This window comes from Apis dorsata, unplaced genomic scaffold, assembly GCF_000469605.1.
Source record: "Apis dorsata unplaced genomic scaffold, Apis dorsata 1.3 scaffold_286, whole genome shotgun sequence".
Lineage (NCBI taxonomy): Eukaryota > Metazoa > Arthropoda > Insecta > Hymenoptera > Apidae > Apis > Apis dorsata.
In genome coordinates, this window is record NW_006263561.1 from 106615 (window position 1) to 107133 (window position 519).

Sequence of the window (519 nt, forward strand, 5' to 3'; positions counted from 1 at the left end):
TAGTTATTTAAAAGCAACAACAACCAACAGAAAAAAAATCAATGATTAATATTATATACAGAAATCTATACATACAAACTTTAAAGAACGTGTGCCTATGTGCGCACGTGCGTACGCGCGCGTACGTGCGGACACTCGACAACCCCAAATCCACCCGATTCTTACTTCCTACTCGATCAACCATTCTGCAGCCTCTCTCTTCTTTCTCAATTCTGACATTCATCCATCCCTTCTCTCTGTCCCCTTTCATTCCCATCCATCCATCCATCCATTCACCCATCCATGCATCCATCCACCCATCCATCCTTCCCTTAACCCCTCTGACCATTCCATCCTCATCCTATCGCTCTTTTTCTCTCTTTCTATCTCTCTGTCTCTCCCTCCATTCTATTTCACACGCACTTGCGCACATATCCATGACGCATTATCGTAGCCGTGTTGTGTAGGGAATGTCTTTAATGAATAAGATACGATTTCTCATGTTACATGTTATAAGAAACAAAAAAAAAAAAAAAAAAA